We start from the raw sequence: 24286 nt of genomic DNA, 5'->3' as shown, positions 1-24286 counted from the left end.
TTTTATCACACACTTCACGTTTATCAGGCTTTTTCATATTTGTGTATCCATGGATATACAAATCAATGATTTTCTTCCTCCCTATGAAATATAATTGTGGGATTTAAGAATTTAGCAGCCATAATTTTCTATTCACCTTCTCTCCTTAAGACTAAGTAATTATAGTTCCTACTATTTTTTGCAGATGACTCGTTGAATATTTCAAAATGCTATCTAAATTCTTTATCAATCACTGTCTCTTGTTTGATTAGGGAGCAGAAGATGAAGAGTAGCCTGAGACGGAAATCTAAGAATCAGAAGTTGGAAATTTTTACCTGTGTTTAAGGCTTGACAGTCAAGACCAAGAGGCAGAACTGGGGCATGCAGCAGCTGAGGACAAAGTAGCTCCCAGAGCTGTAGAATGCATTGAGGCCAAATCAGTGGACACGTGCAACCAGCCACAATCTAAAGTGAGAAGATCGATAGAGAAAAGAAGGTAAGGCAAGGTCATGATGGAAAACTTAAACACTTCTGTTAAAAGTAAGCATCTCAAGGGAGACTCGTGTGCCTCAGGCACTTAGTGAGAGGACTTGGAAGAAAATTGAAGGATTATAGGAAGCCATGAGTGTGGCCAGCCTGAGAGACTCCTGTGAGCCAGTAGTTCGTTCTGTCTTTTCCTAATCAATTCCAGCTATCTTTCCAGACTCAGAAACTCAGAAATGTCTCCAAGTTCTCCTTCCCTCTTAAATGAAAGAAGTGAACATGGAGATTAAACTTCTGTGAGATGAAACATAAGGAACTGCACCAATGTTTTATTTTTCTAGGACTGGAGTCCGCAATTTTTTTTCTGTAATGGGCCAGGTAGTACACATTTTTGTTTTGTAGGCCATCCAATCTCTGCACAGCTATTCAACTCTGCTTCTGTAGCACAAAAGCAGCCACAGACAACACATAAAAGAATGGACACAGATGTGTTCCAATAAAACTTTATTTACAGAAAAAGGTAATGAATTTCCTAACTCCTGTTCTAGAATTTGGTTGTATTGGATGTGTTTACTTAAAATTGTTAGCTCTCAAGCTAGGTTTGGGAAATATCTTTATTTAGATACATAAATCTTCGTTATAACAATATTTTAGGAATGAATTGAGCTATGATGTTTTAATCATCTTTTAACTAATATTAAGTGCAAAGGAATTTGATTTTGATTTTCATAATTTACTTTCTCATTTAAAATCAGAGACCTAATGTGACTTTCCACTTCAAATCTGTGATTTGATATTAACGCTAATATGAACAGCAACAGGAAGGGTGAGTTGGAAAGCATTTTTTTTCCTTTGAGACAAAGATGAGTGAAATATATACTCTTTAAAGTGATGTTGGAAAGTGCCTTTTGCTTGTTCTCTGTTTCATCTTGCACTGTGGCCAAAATAAGCAGCGCTGACTCTTTTCTTTTTTTCGTGGTTTCCAGTAAGAAATCCCTCTCTAATTCCATCACCAGCTCAGGATGCTTAGTGAACCTGTAGAGACATACTGTCCATGAAGGAGTTCAAGAGGCCAAGTGATCAATTATTTGCCAAAGGAGCCGAATTTTGCTTACTTGCCTGTAGTCTTTTAAAGAAAACAAGAAAAATTAGCAAGGAAAGAACAGCGAAGAAATTGAAGAGGTCTCTGAGTGTATCAAGCATCTACAAAACAATTTTTTCAGTCAAGATGTTGCAAACGGTGATGAATAAATCATGTCCCTATTTGTTAATATACTCCATCAGGTTATTTTGAGAGAAAACAAGGATTCTGCTGCCAGAATGTTTTCCATTACTATAACTTTTTCAGCATTTCTACTTACTTATCATTAATACTTTGTTACTTCTTTTCACATTTTGAGAGCTAAAAGGGCACATCCATTCAACTCAGTTCACAATTCAGTTCAATGAATATTTATTGAGTACCTACTATGTGCCTGGCAATGGTCTAGGTGGTTGAGATACCACAGTAAACAAAACAAAGATTCGTCTTATCATGGCACTTATCGTCTTGTGGAAGGAAACAGTTAATAAGCCATAAATGCAATAAATAATAAGCATATTATTTAATATGTTAGAAGTTAATAGTGGTGAATTCTGAAGGCTGGAGCAGGGGATGAGGAGTTACTATATTTGTTAGGGGTCAAGGTAAGTCCCTGTAAATAGAAATTGTAAATAAAGGCTAGAAAGAGGAGTAATAAGTTAGCCAACAACATATTTGGGGAAACAAGATTCCAGGAGTGGAAATATCTAAAGCAAGCGCCCAAAAGTGACAGCGTCCTTGGAAAGTGGGAGACTAGCAATGAGCACAGCCTGGCTGTAATGAAGTGAGCTCTTGTGGTGTAGGGAAGGAGTTCATGGAGTATAGGATTACAAAATTGGGGCTAGAAGACACTTTGAGGACCTCTAATGTCTTTATTCTTAATGCAATGAGAAGCTGCAGCAGAGTTTTGAACAGAAGAGAAATATAACTTGACCTTTGTTTTAACAGCATCATTCTGGCTTCTGTGTTGAGAACAGACTGAAGGAAAGTGTCTTAGTTCATTTGGTGCTGCTATAACAAAATACCTGAGACTGGGTAATTTATGAAGAACAGAAATGTACTTCTTACAGTTCTGGAGGATGGTAAGTCCAAAATCAAGACAGGTTTGTTTCTCTGCTGAGGGCTGCATTCTCCAGAGGGGAGAAATGTTGTGTCCTCACATGGCAGAAGATGGAAGGGAGAGAACCCACTCTCAAAGCCCTTTTTAAAAGGACCCTAATTCATTCATGAGAGAGGAGCCCTTATGATCTAATCACTCCCAGAAGCACAACCTTCTAATACCAGCACCTTGTTGACTGGGTTTTAACATGAATTTTTGAGGGAACATCATATTCAGGTCATAACAAAAAGTAAGAGCAGAAGGAAGAAGAACAATACAGAAGCTATTGGTATAATACTGTTGACTGGTGGTGGATTTTCTGGGTGATGAGAAATCATCAGATTCTGAATAGGAACCAAAGGATCACTCTGTTGCTGATTGAAGCATTTGAGGACCTCGCCAACAATTAGAATTGTCCTTTTAAACTTCATCACTTACTCAAGCACACCTATAGCTCATAAATATATACTATTCTTCTTTCTAATATTTCTAAAGATTTAGAGGCAGACTGGAAAAAAGTATATTGTAATTCACATTGAGAAGAGAAAAAAGACAGGGGTTGTTAAGAACATTGAAGAGATGATAGACAAGACTAGAAAAATGTGTTGATCAAGTCAGGCTGAATACATGTGATCCACACATCAAAGCTAGACTATGGTAATAGGATGAGACTAGGGACAAGCTAGGAGCACAGAAACTAGAGTAAAGAGAATTCTAGTATGTAGCCCTACCTAAAAATGTATAAAAATTGTATATAAAATGTTACTATTAAAAGGTCATTATATTTCATACTTTTGGGAATGTATTAGGTATCCAGCAGTGTCTAACATATTACCCCGAAAACTCACCAGCTTTAAAAAAGAAACACTTATAATTGCATAGCTTCTGTGAACTGGAAATCTAGACACAGCTTAGCTGGGTACCTCTGGGTTGATGTCTCTCAAAAGGTTTCAGTAAAGATGTCGGCCTGCGGTATAATCTTCTCAAATCAGGGAGGATCCACTTCCGAGCTCACTTATGTCGCTTTGGCAGCCCTCAAATGCTCAAGGTTATCTCCGGATTTTACTGCCGTGTTATATGGTTCCTCCGTAGGGCTATTCACAACTTGATAGCTTGTTTCTCCTAAGAAACAGAAGACAGAAGGAAAACGAGAAAGACAGAGAGAGACAAAGACAGGAAAAAAGGCATCCAAGATGGAAGACACAATCTTCTTATAACTTAATCAGGGAAGTGACATACCATCATTTCTGATACATTCTATTCATTATAAGCCCCATAATCAAGAGAAGGAAGGGGATTGATTATACAAGGACATGAATCTTAGAAGGTTATCACTGGGGCCATCTTTGAGATTCCCTGCCACGGTACACTCAATAGCACAAGAATTAAGATAATGGGCCCCTAAATAGTAGCTACATGAGACTTATGAAACTCTCAGAAAATTAGTGTTCTCTGACAACTAAATGAACTTAAAATTTTTACTCTACCTGTATTGTTGGCTAATCAATACCTAGTAATTTTTCTTAGTGCACACATTCATTCATTCTGAAGTTTGATTACAATAAAGTTCCATATTTTCTAGAAAACAAAAAATTGAGGTAACTATGACTATACCGCAGGAAAGATTTTACACAATACACCCCAAATAACATTCCACATTTATTTTCTAAATATCCTAATGGGGGGGTGGAGCCAAGATGGCCGAATAGGAACAGCTCCGGTCTCCAGCTCCCAGCCCCAGCGACACAGAAGACGGGTGATTTCTGCATTTCTGCTTGAGGTACCGGTTTCATCTCACTAGGGAGTGCCTAACAGTGGGTTCAGGACAGTCGGTGAAGCGCACTGTGCGCGAGCGGAAGCAGGGCGAGGCATTGCCTCACTCGGGAAGCGCAAGGGGTCAGGGAGTTCCCTTTCCTAGTCAAAGAAAGGGAAAACAGACGGCACCTGGAATATCGGGTCAGTCCCGTCCTAATACTGCGCTTTTCCAACGGGCCTGGAAAACGGCACACTAGGAGATTGTGTCCCGCACCTGGCTCGGAGGGTCCTATGCCCACAGAGTCTTGCTGATTGCTAGCACAGCAGTCTGAGATCACGCTGCAAGGCGGCAACGAGGCTGGGGGAGGGGCGCCCGCCATTGCCCAGGCTTGCTTAGGTAAACAAAGCAGCCAGGAAGCTCGAACTGGGTGGAGCCCACCACAGCTCAAGGAGGCCTGCCTGCCTCTGTAGGCTCCACCTCTGGGGGCAGGGCACAGACAACCAAAAACTCAGCGAGAACCCCCACAGCCTTAAATGTCCCTGTCTGACTGACAGCTTTGAAGAGAGTAGTGGTTCTCCCAGCACGCAGCTGGAGATCTGAGAACGGACAGACTGCCTCCTAAAGTGGGTCCCTCACCCCTGAGCAGCCTAACTGGGAGGCACCCCCCCAGTGGGACAGACTGACACCTCATTCAACCGGGTACTCCTCTGAGACAAAACTTTCAGAGGAACTATCAGACAGCTGAATTTGTGGTCTCACGAAAATCCGCTGTTCTGCAGCCACCGGTGCTGACACCCAGCCAAACAGGGTCTGGAGTGGACCTCTAGTAAACTCCAACAGACCTGCAGCTGAGGGTCTTGTCTGGTAGAAGGAAAATTAACAAACAGAAAGGACATCCACACCAAAAACCCATCTGTACATCACCATCATCGAAGACAAAAAGTAGACAAAACCACAAAGATGGGGAAAAAACAGACCAAAAAAACTGGAAACTCTAAAAAACAGAGCACCTCTCCTCCTCCAAAGGAACGCAGTTCCTCACCAGCAATGGAACAAAGCTGGATGGAGGATGACTTTGATGAGTTGAGAGAAGAAGGCTTCAGACGATCAAACTACTCTGAGCTACGAGAGGAAATTCAAAACAATAGCAAAGAAGTTAAAAACTTTGAAAAAAAATTAGAAGAATGGATAACTAGAATAACCAATGGAGAGAAGGGCTTAAAGGAGATGATGGAGCTGAAAGCCAAGTTTCGAGAACTACGCGAAGAATGCAGAAGCCTCAGTAGCAGATGCGATCAACTGGAAGAAAGGGTATCGCTGATAGAAGATGAAATGAATGAAATGAAGAGAGAAGGGAAGTTTAGAGAAAAAAGAATAAAAAGAAATGAACAAAGCCTCCAAGAAATTTGGGACTATGTGAAAAGACCAAACCTACGTCTGATTGGTGTACCTGAAAATGATGGGGAGAATGGAACCAAGTTGGAAAACACTCTGCAAGATATTATCCAGGAGAACTTCCCCAATCTAGCAAGGCAGGCCAGCATTCAGATTCAGGAAATACAGAGAACGCCACAAAGATACTCCTCGAGAAGGGCAACTCCAAGACACATAATTGTCAGATTCACCAAAGTGGAAATGAAGGAAAAAATGTTAAGGGCAGCCAGAGAGAAAGGTCGGGTTACCCACAAAGGGAAGCCCATCAGACTAACAGCTGATCTCTCAGCAGAAACTCTACAAGCCAGAAGAGAGTGGGGGCCGATATTCAACATTCTTAAAGAAAAGAATTTTCAACCCAGAATTTCCTATCCCGCCAAACTAAGCTTCATAAGTGAAGGAGAAATAAAATACTTTACAGACAAGCAAACGCTGAGTGATTTTGTCACCACCAGGCCTGCCCTAAAAGAGCTCCTGAAGGAAGCACTAAACATGGAAAGGAACAACCGGTACCAGCCACTGCAAAAACATGCCAAATTGTAAAGACCACCGAGGCTAGGAAGAAACTATAGCAACTAACGAGCAAAATAACCAACTAACATCATAATGACAGAATCAGATTCACACATAACAATATTCACGTTAAATGTAAATGAGCTAAATGCTCCAATCAAAAGACACCGACTGGCAAACTGGATAAGGAGTCAGGACCCATCAGTGTGCTGTATTCAGGAAACCCATCTCACATGCAGAGACACACATAGACTCAAAATAAAGGGATGGAGGAAGATCTATCAAGCAACTGGAAAACAAAAAAAGGCAGGGGTTGCAATCCTAGTCTCTGATAAAATAGACTTTAAACCAACAAAGATCAAAAGAGACAAAGAAGGCCATTACATAATGGTAAAGGGATCAATTCAACAAGAAGAGCTAACTATGCTAAATACATATGCACCCAACACAGGAGCACCCAGATTCATAAAGCAAGTCCTCAGTGACCTACAAAGGGACTTAAACTCCCACACAATAATAATGGGAGATTTTAACACCCCACTGTCAGCATTAGACAGATCAACGAGACAGAAAGTTAACAAGGATATCCAGGAATTGAACTCAGCTCTACATAAAGTGGATCTAATAGACATCTACAGAACTCTCCACCCCAAATCAACAGAATATACATTTTTTTCAGCACCACACCACACCTATTCCAAAATTGACCACATAGTTGGAAGTAAAGCTCTTCTCAGCAAATGTAAAAGAACAGAGATTATAACAAACTGTGTCTCAGACCACAGTGCAATCAAACTAGAACTCAGGATTAAGAAACTCAGTCAAAACCGCTCAACTACATGGAAACTGAACAACCTGCTCCTGAATGACTATTGGGTACATAATGAAATGAAGGCAGAAATAAAGATGTTCTTTGAAACCAACGAGAACAAAGACACAACATACCAGAATCTCTGGGACACGTTCAAAGCAGTGTGTAGAGGGAAATTTATAGCACTAAATGCCCACAAGAGAAAGCAGGAAAGATCCAAAATTGACACCCTAACATCACAATTAAAAGAACTAGAAAAGCAAGAGCAAACACATTCAAAAGCTAGCAGAAGGCTAGAAATAACTAAAATCAGAGAAGAACTGAAGGAAATAGAGACACAAAAAACCCTTCAAAAAATTAATGAATCTAGGAGCTGGTTTTTTGAAAAGATCAACAAAATTGATGGACCGCTAGCAAGACTAATAAAGAAGAAAAGAGAGAAGAATCAAATAGATGCAATAAAAAACAAAAAAGGGGATATCACCACCGATCCCACAGAAATACAATCTACCATCAGAGAATACTACAAACACCTCTATGCAAATAAACTAGAAAATCTGGAAGAAATGGATAAATTCCTCGACAAATACACCCTCCCAAGACTAAACCAGGAAGAAGTTGAATCTCTGAATAGACCAATAACAGGTTCTGAAATTGTGGCAATAATCAATAGCTTACCAACCAAAAAGAGTCCAGGACCTGATGGATTCACAGCTGAATTCTACCAGAGGTACAAGGAGGAACTGGTACCATTCCTTCTGAAACTATTCCAATCGATAGAAAAAGAGGGAATCCTCCCTAACACATTTTACGAAGCCAGCATCATCCTGATACCAAAACCTGGCAGGGACATAACCAAAAAGGAGAATTTCAGACCAATATCCTTGATGAACATTGATGCAAAAATCCTCAATAAAATACTGGCAAACCGAATCCAGCAGCACATCAAAAAGCTTATCCACCATGATCAAGTGGGCTTCATCCCTGGGATGCAAGGCTGGTTCAACATGGTGGGAGGTGATTGGATCTTGGGGGTGGATTTACCCCTTGCTCTTCTTGTGATAGTGAGTGAGTTCTCATAAGATCCAGTCGTTTGAAAATGTGTATCACTTCTCCCTTTGCTCTCTCTCTTCCCATTCTCCAGTCCTATAGAATGTGCAGGTTTCCGCTTCACTTTCTTCCATAACTGTAAGTTTCCTGAGGCCTCCCCAGCCATGCTTCCTGTACAGCCCGCAGAACCATGAGCCAATTAAACTTCTCTTTTTGAAATATAACTTACCCAATCTCAGGTAGTTCTTTATAGCAATGTGAAAATGAACTAAAACAAGGGGGTACAAGTGCAGCTTTGTTCCATGGATATTTTGCATAATGGCAAAGTCTGCTTTGCCCACTTTTAAATCAGGTTATTTGTTTTTTGTTGTTGCTGTTGTTGTTTAACTGCAGGAGTTCTTTATATGATCCTTTCATCTTCTGAGTGCTCCTTGCTATTCTTTTTACCTTTTAATGTTTCAAACACACTACACTTCACTTAGGTTTTCAAATATCTCATCTGATTTCTATTACCCCATCTTTCTCTCTCCCTCCGGTCTTTGCATAGCCTCTTCCTTTTGTTTTGAATTTTACACACACGTGCACACACACACACACTACACTACATGCTTTCCCTGGCTAAATTATACATACCATATATACCTGACCCTTTATCAGGTATATAATTTGCAAATACTTTCTCTGATTCCATGGGCTGCATTTTCACTCTGTTGATTATGACCTTTGAAGCAGTTTTTAATTTTGATGTTTCAGAAATACTTTTATTAGTTCTAACAATTGCAAAGCAAGTGGTTGTTCTATCTACAACTTAGAACTTAGCAGTGTTGTGGGTGTATAAGTTTGAGTCTAAATTAGAATTTAGAAATTCCTTTGCACATGTTGATGACTCAGGTGACAGGATCCTGACAAGTTAGTTTACCTAAGGAATTTTGATTTGCTTTAGCATGTATGTGGTATCATAAATGATGGTTGAGGAAGGAACGATTTGGGAAACAAGAGAAGGCTAGTAGATTCATGTGAGTCACGTAGTACTTTGAGAGGAGTGGGTTAAATCATGCAACACCTGTGATTCCTTCTTACTTGTCACTTGGTACAACATATTTGCCTTGTATATATTTATTAAGTAAATTTTGTTTAGTCTTTTCATTTTATTTTTTCTCAACTAGATGTACCTGCTTTGCATTTGACTGAATACAGGCTTCAAGTGAGCAGGGAGCATGCCTAGGTAATAATCCCAGACAAACCAGTGAATGCTCAGATATTGTCAATAATAGGAAAAATGAAATTTTGAAGAACTATAGACTTGTACATTGTGAAATGACCCCTTGGGGAAGCATGTAGACAGGACTTATGGGGCCAAACCCAATGAAAAAGATATGCTCAAATGCAGAGAAGTATTTGATACAGGGATTTTGCCTTTTTTTCCTGATCCTGTTATAACCTGAGAGCCTAAAGAGGTACATCTCCTAACTATTCCAACTCTAACTTGCTAAGTTTCTGACCTTGGCTTATATATCTAGTTTTGATCTCTTTAGTTTCTTGCCTCTATTAGCTTGATTCTGCCTCCATCATCCTTTTCTTTTCCTCCTGCATTCATGAATTGGAAAACTGTTAGAACTTACTATGTGCCAAGAACATTATAGTCAAAACAAACAAACAGTTCTTGCTCTAATGGAGCTGACAAGCTAATGAGGGATAAAAAGGCAAAAATAGAAAAGTATAATAGAATATGGCAAGTATTATGTAAATGAAATATTAATTGCTGTGGAAGCACAAAGGAGGATCCCCAAAACAGTGTTATAGTATCAGGAAAGTCTTCCCAGAGGAAATTATCTCTAAGTGAGACTTGGATAGTATGTATAATTTAGCCAGGGAAAGCATGTAGCATAGTGTGTGTGTGTGTGTGTGTGTGCACGTGTGTGTAAAATTCAAAACAAAAGGAAGAGTCTATGCAAAGACCTGAGGGAGAGAGAATGATGGGGTAATAGAAATCAGATGAGATATTTGAAAACCTAAGTGAAGCGTAGTGTGTTTGAAACATTAAAAGGTAAAAAGAATAGCAAGGAGCACTCAGAAGATGAAAGGACCATGAGAGGCTTGCTACAGAATTTGGACTTTACCCTCAGTACAACGAAGAGTGATTGAACACATTTAAGCACATCAGCAACACAGACATAACACTAATGTTTTAGAAAAGTCACGATCTACAATGTAAAGAATAAGTTGAAGAGAGAACAGGCACTGTCGTTTGAATGTTTGTCCCCTCCAAAATCCATGTGTTGGAAACCTAACCCTCAATGCAACAGTGTTGGGAGGTGAGGCCTAATGGGAGATGTTTAGGTCGTGACGGATCCACCATCATGAATGGACTAATGCCATTGTTGTGAGAGTGGTTATCACAGAGTGTGTTCCTGGTAAAAAGGATGAATTTGTCCCAATTTGTCTCTTGCTCTGTCCTACCCTCTCTTGCTCTCATGTGTGCTGTCTTGCCATGTGATGCCTTCCACCATCTTACGATGCAGCAAGAAGTTTCTCACCAGATGTGGCCCCTGGATCTTGGACTTTCCAGCCTCCAGAACTGTGAGTCAAATAAGCTTCTAGCTTTTGTAAGTTACTCTGTCTGTAGTAGTCTGTTGTACCAGCAGGAAGCCAACTAAGACACCTAGATAGAGAAAGAAAGGCCCCTTATGAAGCTGTTGAAAATAACGTGATGGACTGAATTAGGTGAGTAACAGAGGGAAAAAAGAAAAAGGTGACGGATGAGTCCATATCTAGGAATCTTAACATAGAAGAGAGGGAGCAGTCAAGACTGATACTTAGAGTTCCAGTTTTTGCCAGTGGGCAAGAGGTGAAATGGAGCAGGTTAATAAAAAAGAGGATCTCAGTTGTGTGACTGTTGACTTTGATGAATCTATTGAACATGCAAGAGACATCTTGTGGGAAGAGAGATTTCCAGTTCTAATATTTAGAGGAGATGACAAATTGGGGGAGTCTTCACCAGATGGATAGAGGGTTTTTGAAACCACAACAGGAATGGAGGGAGACAATTCTTAGAAATTATGCAAATGGAAATAAGACTATTTAAGATAGAAACCTGGGAAATACGAAAATTTCAGGATTCTGCAAAGGAATCTGTGATTTCAATGCAATTAGATGGGATGGAGAGAGAGTGTAGCATTAGGGAACAAAAAGGGTACTCAGCAATGGAAAGAGGAGCAGGGAGATCAAAAAGGAAATGCCTCACTTACTTAGCAGCAAGACAATCGTTGATGCCTTTGGCAAGATCAGTTTCCATGGGTGTTTTGAGCAAAAGCCAAATTGAAAGGGGTTGAAGAGTGAGTAGAATTGAGAACTAGAGAGAGTGAATATAGACAACTCTTTCTAACGGTTTAGTTGTGAAGGAGTGGTCAGAAAGTAGAGAAGCTGGCAGAAGGTGTGAAGATGGGGGACACATTATTATAATGTGAGAACATTGAGTATGTTTATGGGCTGATGAAAAGGAGAAGAAGGAAAATAAAGTGTGGAGACAAAGGAAAGGGTCTCCTGGGAAAGCAGGAGATGTCAGTGTGAGTACAGATGCAGGGTTTAACCTTCAGCCTGGGAAATAACTTCTCTTTCCTGGGGCTTCTGTTTGTGGATTCAGTGGCAGGAAGTTGGAGTTCTATTTTGTCTCTGAACAAACAGGCAAGTGTATCAGGCAATAGTGATGAAAACAGTAAAGATTTGAAAAGAGAAAGCCGAATAAGGAAATATGAAAAGTGTTAAGGCCAGAAATTAATAGTGTTATTAATGTGTACAATTGTGTAAACCTCTTCAATAACAGAAACTGTCTAAGTTAGACACACAGAAACAGGGTACTTGGATGGAGGATTTGCCAGGAGGATGGATAAAACAGAAATGGAGCTAGGTTATTTAAAAGTTGCCAAAAGAATGATTGAAGTGAGGGTCCATGATATCAAAGCAAGACAAGAAAGAAAAAGACAAGATGGAACTAATAGAGGGATCACAGGACGCCCGCCCCACAGAGTCAAGGAGAGAAATGGTGAGAATAACTGGGAGAGAGGGCTTGCAGAGGAGAACTGTGGTCAGAGCAGGGCATTCAGAGTTAATGTTTCAGAGGTAGGACAGTTTCAGATGATGACAACATCTGGGTGTGCACGTAGTATTGGGTTACTAAAGACAGCAACGTTGCTGGAAATGAAGTATTCAAGCAAGAGAGTGGCTAAAGGAGTAGGATGTGAAGTTAAGAGTATTAAAAAATGAGTTAGACGCTAACTTATTGAAGCCATGAGAGTGAGTGGCCAGATCAGTAGGTGACAGTAAAAATGAAGGCTAGAGAATAGTATAACCTGATGAAATAATCTCACATTAGTGGGGATTTTTACATAAGGCTAACGCAGTAACGCTGTGAAAGCAGCCTTGGGGATAAAGGAGGATGGCTGACATATTGGACATGTGGAAAAAACTAATTCCTACATGCAAAGATAGGTTCTTATGGAAGAGTCTGGTTCCTGTCATATCAAGAAGAGGTTCAATAAAGTGTCAAAGGGTGAAAAAAGGGATTTTTTTTGTATGCCTTCAAATGGGGATTTGAGGCAGTATATAGGTAGTCAGGGGGAAAATCAGCCAAAAATAAGAAGAGGGGAAATGTGGCTAGAAGGAAAATGAGAACAATATGTTACATGATTTCAAATAGCTAGAAGAAAGACACTGAGTATTCCCAATGTAAAGAAATAATAAATGTTTGAGATGCTGAATATGCTAATTACACTGATCTGATCGCTATACATTATACGTATTGAAATATCACCATGTACTCCATAAATAAGTACAATTACTGTATGTCAATTATAAAAAATTAAATTAAAAAATTATAAAGCTAACAAGGGTGGCAGGTAATATGCAAAGTTTTCAAAAAACATATTCTAGCAGTTCCTGGTGGCCTGCTGCCCAGTCTCTGGAGACTGAATGTAGCTCAGGCAGAGGACATGGGCCTTGGCAGTTGATCTGTAGATACTGAAGGTGTCTCACATTTGTTGATAACCTGTGTCCATTCCCACACCTCCATCTTATGATTGTAAGCTATCGAAAGGTTCCTTCAGCTCACATACTCCTGTGTCCAACTTCAATTTGACAAAATGATCTTGGTTCACAATTATTTGCAGTTTTATTTGCTTCTCTTAACATGATCCCTCTAATGACTTAGTGTGCAGAAATTTTTCCTGGCATACTCAGTCGATATTTGTCAATGACCTAATTTATAACCTAGTAGTTTACTAAGAGTAGTACAGACAGACTCTGTTCTTCTACTACTATCTCCATCCACAATCACCTATAAATGTTTATTGATACAAAAGTAAAATGTTCCTTATAGGCATGGTTTCAATTCTAAATTTCGTAAGACTGAATTTTTAAAAGTCCTTCCAAAATATATAAAGGCATTCCAGATTTAAGATATATTTACTTTGTAAAATAGCAGAGAAAACATAAACAGAAGTTTATAATATGCAAAGTTGTAGATATTTGGAAGTATTCAAAAGAAGGTCATTGGCAAGATATTTTTTGTATTTCTAATCAAAAGAAGGTAAGTGCTAATCTAGTACTTATGCAAGAGAAAATTCCCTGAAAAAATGAAAAAAGACATTCATAAAATGCCTCAACTCTTGGTGATTAAGTTCAATAGACAAAAAACTTTGCCAAATTACTGTGAAAATTTCTAAATGTTTATTCTCATTTCTATACTTACCTTATTGCAATCCAGTAACTGTTGTTCAGAGGCAGGTATCAGGCTATGAATCACATTTTGAGTAGCACTGGCTTAGTGGTCTTCATCCAGTGTATTTCTAGTGGTTCACTACTAATTCCTATGGAGATCTTTGTTTTCCAGAACAAAAATTAAATCAAGATGCAGATGAAAGTCAATACCTCCCTCTTAAAAATAGAAATCTTCTTTGTATTCATCATGCCTTAATATTGTATTCTCTTCTTACACCAAATAGTTTCTCTGGGTGTCTGGGAGAAGAAAGCATCAGTAAGAACAGAATGAAAAAGGAGACCTAGGAGATATGCTGTATTGTTGATTTCTGGTCGTATGTAACATTTACATGCCAGTTTTCATCTGTTTCTTCCAAATGAGCACAGCTCTTACTAATGATCAGTGTCCTGATAGTCAAGGTGTTGGCAAAGTTTCCTTGGGAGCAGGACTATTGTTTTTTCTCCTATATCAAATGACAGACCATTGATTTTCTAAGGAATGTCAAAAAACTATTACAGATTTTAAGACTAAACTGATAGTGTGTATAATAAATTTAAGATTATTTTAGTGACTCATTCCAAAATTTGAGATAATCTGCTTTTCTTCTGACAATAAAAAGAGGGTAAATTGGCTTAATACTATGTGTCAGGGTGGAGGCCCAGCATGGCCCTGTGGTATTCGAACACTCGTGGGTGTGAGTTCTCATTGAGGATGCTGTCCTTGCCTTCCATTCCTTGCTATTGCAGTGTCATGCAGCTTACTTGCTCTCTGCCCTGTGCCACAGGCCTTCTCTCACTCGGCAGCTGACGCTTCATGTGTTTAGCTCCAATGGTTTGGAATCCTTGCTTTCTTTTCTCACCCTCTGAATCACTTATTATCTTCCTAACTAAAGCACCTCTTCATTAACATATGACGAAATGCATGGAGTAGTGTGGGACGCCTTGTTTTAAAAGGCCTACTAATGACACAGAAGCAAGATTCTCCCTCCCAGTACCAATGTCTCGGCCTCTGTGACTCATGACCTAGCTGTCTAGTCCTCTCTATCTCTATTTCTTTTTTTTTTTTGAGATGGAGTCTCGCTCTGTCGCCCAGGCTGGAGTGCAGTGGCGCAATCTCGGCTCACTGCAAGCTCCGCCTCCCGGGTTCACGCCATTCTCCTGCCTCAGCCTCTCCGAGTAGCTGGGACTACAGGCGCCCGCCACCACGCCCGGCTAATTTTTTGTATTTTTAGTAGAGACGGGGTTTCACCATGGTCTCGATCTCCTGACCTCGTGATCCGCCCGCCTCAGCCTCCCAAAGTGCTGGGATTACAGGCGTGAGCCACCGCGCCCGGCCTCTCTATCTCTATTTCTATTGTGTTTATTTATTTATTAGAATCCATAGCTTTTTCCGTATTTACCATCACCTTGAACTAGGAAAATGAAGTATGGAAAATAATTAAACCATTAAAATGTTAATATTTTTTCTATACTAGCCTTCCTGCAGCTGGAATATAATGAGCTAATGAAGCCAAAATTTTTTTCAATTTTATTTTTTAATCCTATGCTATATAGTTTGAAATAGCAAAGAACAAAATCAAGGTTGTAAGAAGATGTACAATGGGTGATTGAGAAGATATTCTAATGGAAATATGGGTTATAGTTAATGCTGTGTTTGTTCATTTTTAAAATATCAATTTAGCACTTACTATGTTCTAAGTCTTTGGGATACAACAGTGAATGAAACAGATAAACATATTCTAGAGAATTAATGCAGAGAGTATTGTTAAATAATTCAGCATAACATTTAAATTATGTTTAATAACATAATTTCAGACCCAACATATAAAAACAAACTGATTTTGTAAAATAACATTAAACATTATTTGGGTACTCAATAAATTGGAGTGCATCTGCTTGAACTATAAGAGACTTATGACATCCTGGAGAATGTTAGCTAGCTTCCTATTGGGGGAAAAGTATAATTTGATAACAGTGTTCTTAATATTTTTAGGAATTCATATTCTCTTTAATTCTGTCAACATGCTTCTAAGTACTGAAAATCATATTAGGAAAAAGCTGGCATTCAAACATGCCATAATCATTATTTTTAGTCTAAATGTTTCTGTATTTGAAAGACTTACTCCTTGAGCAAGTGCTTATTACGGAATACTTTTTATAAAGTAAAATACAACCACATATTAAGACACAGTTGTTCTAATCATGCATGTGGCTATTTTATTGTGCCTGTTATATAAACACTACACCATATTTTGCCAACAGAAATGCAAAAACATTATGAAAGTGTTACTTCTGATCAGATATGTATCTGAAGCCGTTGAGTTTTTATATCAGGGATTGTATTATTCTGGCCACCTGGGGAAATAAGCAGCCAGGAAAATGTGGCTTGGACTGGAACAAGACTAATGCACTAATACTTATTTATGAAAGCATCGTATATTCTGCTCTTCCATGAATTATTGCAGTAAGAGTTTCACTGCAGTGAAGTAAGGTGAAAATAAAAGCTGGAATGCTTCACTACGTGAATGTGCCACAACCTACCACTGAAGAAAGATTAAGGATTTTTCTTTGATTTTTAAAACAATTAAAACAAATTTATTTAGAGTCTCACTTATTGCTCAGTTAGGATAGAGACCTTTCAGCAGGGTAATATGTTGTTGCATAAGCAGATTTTTTAAACAGGAAAAAAGAGTATTCACTGAGGTTTTATGAAGATTAATCAATACTCTAGATAGACATTAGATTAACAGTCTTCAGATCCATTAGAAAAAGATGTGCTCAGATAGTTTAATTTAATATTTTTCATCTTCCAAAGATTATTCATATGAATATCCTTGATGAGTTCATTGTTGTCTTCAAGAAAAAGCCTGCACTTCCTTTTAGAGCTATATAATCAAATGACCCATCAAATTAATTAATAGAATTTTAATCTAGTGCAGCTAGCATGCTAATTAACTTGTCAAGTATGTACACAAAGTCTCCATGCAAGTTACTTTTGAAAGTCTTTGCAAGTGTGTTATGTGTGATTGCAAGTGCATGGAGTACCTTTGAAGCAATACACAAGAACCTTGGAAGGAACAATGGCTGGTTCCACTGAAGGAGGAGAACTGGGCAGCTGAGAAGCAAGAGAAAAGGAAGACAGACATTTTAAATTATGTGTCTTTTGTATTTTGAGTTCTGTTCCATTAGCACATATTACTATTTTTAAAATTGTTTTAATTAAATATTTGCACACGGTGCAACAAAAGAAAGAGAAATGTTAAGAGAGGGACAAGAAAAGGGGAACAAAGGGGATGTGAGAGGGGAGGAAGAGAGAAGCAGGGAACGCTTAACATTCTGTTGTAACCCACTATTACAAAAATACCCCAATCTGAGATCCTCTTTCCTTCCTACTCTTCTCCCCATGAAAGTCTGAATCTAGTTCAAGTCCTCATCATCTCTTGCCTGGTTGACTGCCACAGACTTCTGTCTTCCCTGACTCTGATGTTATCTGAACCATCCGCAGAATAAAGATCCCTGCCTGCCCCGCCTCCATCAGTCGCATTTCCTCCTACCTTGTGCTTGAAACTCTAGCAACACTCAACTGCTTGTTTCTTTTTCAGCAATGCATGTATTTCCTGTTCTTCATGCTATTGCTCCTGTGGTTATCACCACTTCAAACACGCTATGGCCTTCCATTGCATTTATGACATTGTATTGTAATTATCTGTTTGTGTGAATATTTTCCTCCCTGGACTGCAATAGACTTTCTTTACATTAGCAGGATCAGGGTCCACTCTTCTGTCAACATGTAAGGCTGCTCAACACGTATTGATCAACATTGGGAAAGACAGCGCCCTCAACCTAACTCTGTGAGATCTTAAGAAAGGCACTTTAGCTGCTACTTCCCTATTTCATAAATGTAAACAGCACAATATACCAAAATAAGTTATCTCTTGTGAGATTATCCACTAGTTAATGTTTCCATTCTATCTAGAACCCAAATGTGCTAGTATCCATATCATCACCGTTGACTTCCTCACATTTTTATTATGGAATTTGTCTAACATATTCAAAAGTAGGGACAATAAGTAATGAGCCCCATGTGCCAATATCTTGACAGTTTTACTTCATGTATTCCCCAAACACCGATGTTTAAAGCAAGTCTCAATCACTGGAACGTTTTACCTGTAAACACTTAATTATACTTCTCTATCACAATAAGGATTTTTTAAACATAATGACCATGACAGTGATTGATATTCTATCTATGACATCATAATCTATTTTAACATTTTAAATAATTATATTAGCAAGTCTAAATTCCAAAATCATTTTCAATCTGTTTAAATAATTGGGGCATCACTCTACTTTTTGGACGTTTCTCTTCAGTAACTGGAAAGGGTTCGGCAAAGATTAACAATCTGCGTTTTTGCAGATGGACAAGGACTGTGTGTTCGGGTCAGGCCTGAAGAGTATTAAAAGAACTCTGAGGAGGATGTTTCAAATATCCTGGCTATGCCACTCAAACTAATGCTATTAGTCTGCTCCTACCTCTCCCTCAAGTCTCATATATACTAAATTCCTATCTATAACTTTTCAGAAAATATTAGTCTCTTATTAAAGATAGCCCCAAAGCAATGAAACTATTCAGTTCCAAAACCATCACATTTACTATGATTGTCACAACAATAATCCTTTCCTAAATGTATACATTGTTTTAAATGTCTCAGGACACTCAGAGTCAATATTACTTTAATTTTTACTTTAAAAAACGAAAGTTGAAGTCAATAAATCTCACCATGGGCAACCTGTTTCCTAGCTTGGGCTGCAGACACAACAATTTATCTCTTGGAGTTACTTACCCATAACTCTCTGGAGCTATATTTATGACTGTCCTAGGAATATCAGCTAAAGCCCAACAAAGAGGTGAAAGTTCTGTTGCAGTCAAAGTGATACTTGTCCTTACAGAGAGTTAAAATAATAGATCATAATAATAGAAATATAAAAAATATAGTAGGCACGTATATTTATATATATGAAAGACTGAATACATATGAGTAGAAAATTAATGCCAATAATCCAACTAAATCCATCAATCATTGAAAAAATTGTACAGTTTTCTATTGTTTCAAATCTGCTGATTTTTCTGGTTATGTATGTACTCTTTAGAGAATGTTAAAAAAATGTGTTAATGCTGACAATTAACTTTTAGGAAAAATAAAACCAGAAACAAAAAATCCTGTTGTAATATCCTAGTAACGCCTAAAGAATCAACAATTACTTTGTTTTGCTTTGTTTTGTTTTGTTTCTCTTTTAAACTGAATAAGCCATACGATCCTATTGCTTGGTTTGTCACCAGTAGATGCCGATCATATTACATAGTTTGGCAATGGTTTTTAATACAGATACAAACATACATACAATTTGGCATGAGTAAAGGAGAAGCAGTAATTACATAATTTAAACTACTTACACTTAAGTAAGTATAGATGAAACATTAATGAACCATGTCATGGCAATACTTTTGACTGCTTAAACATCATTTTCAAATTTGCTTTTGAAAAACTAACTTTGAAATATTTAATCTGCTGAGAGCTAAGCCATCAGTTTTTGCGAGTTTATATACAATAGGAAGCACAAAGTATGACGGAATGATCTCCAGGTTAAGGGAAATCTTACATAACTATTACTACTACTGCTGCTAAGCTGTCTCTTTGGGTAGGAATTTATAGTTTCCCAATGGCATTTTAATTTACTTCATTTTACTTCACAATGCTTAGGAGTTGGGCAAAGCCCATTATTACCCATTATTCTCTGAAGTTCAGAAAAATTACAAAATGCATAACTTCTGGTATGCTGGAAATATATACACCTTCATCAGGGTGTTGGCTACATTAGTGTAAATATATGTAAATTTCCATCAAACTATACAATTACAATTAATGTAATCTATACTTTAATAAAAATATTAAGAAGAAATACACTCAAAGTGACAAACTGAGTAAACTAGAAAGGCTTTCATATACTGTGTAACAATATTTAAGTCCTATTAAGGAGATAGCCTCTAGAAACTTCTTCCTGAAATAATATGACTATTTAGTTAGACAGAAAAACAAATGAACTTCCACTAAAGTGGTAGGAAATTTTACTGACCGCACCTTGCTAAACAAAATGCAAGACAATTTTCTTTTCTAGTAGTCAATGTCCACAGACCTCATAGAATAAGATAATGCAAAAGGTGATTTTATTGACTATTCACTGCAATACCTAATTTCATAAGTAGCTGCTCATTTAGCAAAAATAACCAAACTAGTCATTCCCTTTTTTTCTGTGGGATTCGGCTATTCTAATTCTTGGCCCAACGGACCACGAAGGTGGTCACGAATTAACAAATTATTTTGCCTGCTTAAATTGCATGAATTTACAAATTGGTTATTCAGAATTAACATGAAAAAATTTGGAGAGTGAGTTGGGTCAGTGTATAATGAGACATCCGTAGCTTTACGGTAGTGGGGGCAGAGTGGAGTGGGTTGATGGGCCTTTCTATAGCCTTATGAGGCAGAGGTTATAGAGCATTCAAATACATTCTCTAGTGAAAATGTATGGTGCCCAAGTTTAATATTTCCTACTGCTCTATTTTGGTAAACACTGCATGAGTCACTAGACCATAGAGAAAGATTTCAGAGAGGTTACATGGGTAGTGGCTATAGCTGACATAGGTTATCATGTCAAAGGATATTTCGGCCACGGCTAACATATAGAAGAGTCACACAAAAATATGCCTCTATAAATGAATGTTTGCAGATCTGGTAGGACTTGGGCACTGGAACTAACATATTCTAAACTGGGATAGCAATACTCTAACAGTAAGATGAAAAAAGTACAAACCTTTATCAAATTGCACATCCTTTTATATAGCTTCACTTAAAGAATATTAGTTATATACTCAGGATGTTCCAAGAAAATGAATTGAGAAGGGGCTATCTTGGGAATTTAAGAATAACCTTAATCCAAGTGACTTCTAGACCTATAAATAGTAAAAAACGCATCTCAACATAATATGCATCTGGAATTACCTATTGACTCTTCATGGATATTTCTGTGGGGTCGGGGGAGAGGGGAGGGATAGCATTAGGAGATATACCTAATGTAAATGACGAGTTAATAGGTGCAGCACACCAACATGGCACATGTATACATATGTAACAAACCTACACATTGTGCACATGTACCCTAGAACTTAAAGTATTTTATATATATATATAAGGAAACTTGGTTCCTCAGGCATCAGAGATCAATGGAGACTTTCAGCATGGAAGTGGCCTATCAGGTCTGTCTTTTGAGAAGAACACTGTAATAAAAGAGTGCAGGTTACTCATTTCCTTCTTTGTAAATCCAAACCATGGTTCTTCAAGTTCAAGTGCAATAACTTTGGAATAACAAGGTATCAGTCATCTCAATTACCACCCATAGTACTATAAATGAGTGCCATTTTTCTGAAAAGCAGTTTGGTGCCTTAGATGTCTTCAAATATGCATGCCCTATCATCCTGGAAATTCCACTTCTAGGACTCTATCCTGAGGAAATTATGAAAAAGGTACAAAATATTTACGTACAAGACAGCTCATTTTTAGCATTGTTTGTAAGAGTGAAAAGTTGAAAACCTAAAATGTTCAATAAAAATTAACTGGTTAAGTAAATTAAAAAAAAGAAAAGAAATTTCTCATAAGCTGAATTATAGTGTCTAGACTTATTAGGCTTCCTGATTTTTCTTATTAATAATTCTAGATATGAACAAATGAGGATAGAATAAAATTATGATCTTTTTATAGTTTACGCTTACTGTCAGTTTAATGTATGTTGATGTGGTTATAAATTTTAATGAAATAAATTAGACTTACCTTTAGTACTTTTGCTTCTTGGAACAAGAAAAATAAGTTAAAGATATTTTTTATTAGTCACTCCTTTATAGAACTGATGACATATTAGAATACATAGGAATTGTTTTGTGCTAGAGATAGGAATCAGGGCAGGATGACAGTCACTTATGGAGCTATAAGCCATTGCTGTATTACAGTGTGTTAGTCTGTTCTCATGTTGCTAATTAAGACATACTCAAGACTGGCTAATTTACAAAGGAAAGAGGTTTAATTGACTCACAGTTCAGGATGGCTGGAGAGGCCTCAGGAAACTTACAATCATGGCAGAAGGGGGAGCAAACATGTACTTATTCACATGGCAGCAAGAAGGAGAAGTGCCAAGCAAAAGAGGAAAAAGCCCCTTATAAAACTTATGAAACCATCAGCTCTCCTGGGAACTTACTGCCACAAGAGGAGCAGCATGGGGTAACCTCAACCATGATTCAATTACCTTTCACTGGGTCCTTCCCGCGACACATTGGGTATTATGGAAACTACAATTCAAGATGAGATTTGGGTGGGGACGAAGCCAAACCATATCATACAGTCACCTGAATACCTTGTTTTAAAGTAGTTGGTTAATGTTCTAGGACACTGTGGCATCTAACTTACTCTGTGTGTGTGTGTGTGTGTGTGTGTGTGTTGTGTACATTTGTGTGCACTCTCTAGTTTTGTCTCATGATCCCATCAAATATTCTCTCGAGTCCTACTGAATTTTTCTTGAAATATCTATACATTTCAAGAATTTGTCAACTATAAGCAGATTATATGGCAACTCTGAGGAGAATTAAATATGGGTTATATGCAGTGTTGGCATCTGAATTAATTCTCTTGAGCATTTATTTTTCATATAATACTGTGATCATAGCTTATTTACTTAGTTTTTTTATTTCACATATGCTTATGTAAAGTTTAACAAGAATAGACAACAATTGCTAACTTAGAACATCAGGTTATTAAAAACTGGAGTGTACAGTTAGAAATATTTTTTTTCTTCAAGGCAGAAAAAGCTTTCTGGCGTAAACTCAAAAGCTGCATTTCCTTGCTTTTTATCTTAAAGTAAAACTGACAGCTGGAGTTCAAGACCAGCCTAACCAAATGGTGAAATCCCATCCCAACTAAAAAATACAAAAATTAGCTGAGTACAGTGGCAGGTGCCTGTAATCCCAGCTACTCGGGAGGCTGAGGCAGGAGAATCGCTTGAACCTGGGAGGCGGAGGTTGCAGTGGGCCAAGATTGTGCCATTGCACTCCAGCCTGGGTGACAGAGTAAGACTTTGTCTTAAAAAAATAAAAATAGAAAAAAGAACTAACAGCCATGAGTTAAGGAAATAATTATGGGAAAAGATGCAGTGAAAAATGAACCAAGAGAGAAGAGACATGTAATACCTATGAAGTACCACTTTATATGGTCAGCATTTTTATTTGTGGATATACTCTATGTCTTTTCTGTACATAAATAAGTATGGTCATAGCACACGCAAAATATTTATAAATTACTTGTCAGGTGCAAGTACTTATTTATATTTGATGTTTATTGCTCCTATCACCACACAATCGAGGCATTTTAAGGATATTAAAAACACAAGTTAGGTCTCGCCATATGTATAATAAATTTCACTTCATCAAAATAATTAATCCTATATCTGAAATATAGTTTTGATAGATTGAGTTTCTTTTCTAAGTAATGAATAAAGGTGGCCAGTAAAATATTGTCTACAAGCTTCCATGTTAAGACGGTGGGTTCAGAAATTTAATTTCTCTCCCATAAAATTTCACAAAACGAGCAAAAAAGAACAATGACAGCAATAAAACCCAATAAGAAAATGTTCAACAGCAACCACCAAACCAGAACAAGAGAATAACATATTGTAATTTAATAAGCCAGTCCAAAGAAAGCAACAAATGTTTCCAGAAGAAAAGGAAGAAGCTCCCAACTATGCCCTCATCCTGGAAAAGAGCCAGTCGATCCTCCCTAATGCCATATAAATGTTGGCATCTTTTTATTTTGATTGAACACGAGTGGAAAGTGCTCCAGGGGTGAAGTGGGTGAAGTTAGGGGAAATAAACTACAAGACATCTCTGATAGAAATAAAGGCTCCAGGGTTACACAGAGAAAGAATCCTTCCCCAGAGTATCTGCCACTAGGTGGAGTGAACCCTGGAATAGGGCAGAGGAGACAGGAGAGCTCAGAGTTCTAATAAAGATTTCATGCCACTTCCTCTCAGCTCTCCTATGTGCATGACTTCCTCCTCACCTCCAAAGTGGCTGAAATTTCCTCAAGCTACAGAAAATTGTCTACAGTATAAAACATTCAGCTTTTAGACTCTAGTTTGGAGGTGCAAAAGATGGGTTTCAGAAAATGCAAGAAAGCGTCACCACAATGTCACAGGATCTTTGGGGTGTCACATTTCCAGCCAGTAACC

The 24286-nt window shown here is 37.9% G+C and overlaps 1 long non-coding RNA gene across 2 annotated transcripts; it reads right to left on the bottom strand.

Moving 5' to 3' along the window:
• Positions 1–316: 316 nt before the first annotated feature.
• LOC129481807 (uncharacterized) lies at positions 317–22907 on the bottom strand. 2 transcript variants are annotated; one of them, XR_008657514.2, is made up of 5 exons: positions 22103–22907; positions 16954–17075; positions 13953–14218; positions 3566–3764; positions 317–444 (listed from the first exon to the last, which is right to left on the bottom strand). It is a non-coding gene; the product is annotated as an uncharacterized lncRNA (long non-coding RNA). The 2 variants fall into 2 exon arrangements; XR_010121224.1 differs by lacking the exons at positions 317–444; positions 3566–3764 and adding an exon at positions 4129–4220.
• Positions 22908–24286: the final 1379 nt, after the last annotated feature.

Source organism: Symphalangus syndactylus, chromosome 5 (assembly GCF_028878055.3).
Source record: "Symphalangus syndactylus isolate Jambi chromosome 5, NHGRI_mSymSyn1-v2.1_pri, whole genome shotgun sequence".
In the NCBI taxonomy this organism is placed as follows: Eukaryota; Metazoa; Chordata; class Mammalia; order Primates; family Hylobatidae; genus Symphalangus; species Symphalangus syndactylus.
The sequence above is the reverse complement of the archived record's forward strand: the minus strand, read 5'-3'. Positions and strand labels throughout refer to the sequence as shown.